The following is a 1,191-nucleotide window of genomic DNA, read 5'->3' as shown; positions in this document are numbered from 1 at the left end:
CAGTTGTTGTTCTCTTCTTCTTTTGTGAATTTTATTCCAGTGAGGATGTTGTTTATGTCTGTGGGGTTCTTCTAGTCTTGTGCATTTAATAATCACGAAGGTGTCATTTACATATCGGACCCAGAGTTTGGGTTGTATAGTGGGGAGTGCTGTTCATCCTAACCTTAGCATTACCACTTCTACTATCGGTCCTGATATGGGGATCCCATTGGTGTTCCATTGACTTGTTTGAATATACTGTTGGTGAAGGGGAAGTGGGTTGTGAGGCACCGATCCAGCAGTTTCAGGGGGCTGTCCTTGTTGATGCTGTTGGTGTCATGGGCTGCCTGCCTTCCTGATCCGTCCTGCAGTGTGGCAATTGTCTCTTTGGCTTGGTCGATGTTTATGGATGTAAATAGTGCTGTTACATTGAAAGATATCATTATCTCATCCTCTTCTATCCTGGTGTCCTGATGATTTTGAGGAATTCTTGGAAGGAATGGATGGAGTGGGTAGTGTCGTCAAATAAGTATTTCACTTTCCGTTGTAATTCTTTGACCAGTCTATATGTTGGCAACAGTGTGTACCATCTACAAAATACACTGCAGAAGTTCACCAAATCTTCTCAAACTTTACACTTTAAGAAGGTCTTTGATAAAGTCTACCGAAGCTAAAGTTGAACCTTGTGGAACTGAAGCTATATTACAGACTTGGTAGAAAATTGGATGAGTAGTAGGAGACCAGAGTAGAAATAATAGAAACGCATCTGAATTCACAGAATGTGACTACTGGTTTCCTACAAGGATCTGTTTTGGGGCTTCAACTATTCACTGTATTCATCAGTAACTTAGATGATGGCATTGAAAGCCACATATCCAAATTTGTTGATGACACGACAAAGACAAGTGGCGTAGTTAGCAGAATGGAAGCATGAAATTAGAAAGATGCTGGGACCCCAGCTATTCACAATGTATATGTTAATGATTTGGATGACGGAACAAAATGTAACATCTTCAAGTTTGCAGATGATACCAAGTTGGGTAGGAGGGGGTGTGGTGAACTGTGACGAGGATGCAGAGATGCTTCAGCATGATCTCGGCAGGTTCGGTGAGTGCAGATGCAGTATAATTTGGATAAATGTAAGGTTATTCACTTTGGAAGCAAAAACAAGAAGGCAGATTACTACCTGAATGGCTGTAAATTGGGAGAGGG

This window comes from Rhincodon typus, chromosome 50, assembly GCF_021869965.1.
Source record: "Rhincodon typus isolate 14 chromosome 50, sRhiTyp1.1, whole genome shotgun sequence".
In the NCBI taxonomy this organism is placed as follows: domain Eukaryota; kingdom Metazoa; phylum Chordata; class Chondrichthyes; order Orectolobiformes; family Rhincodontidae; genus Rhincodon; species Rhincodon typus.
This window is presented reverse-complemented; position numbering follows the sequence as displayed.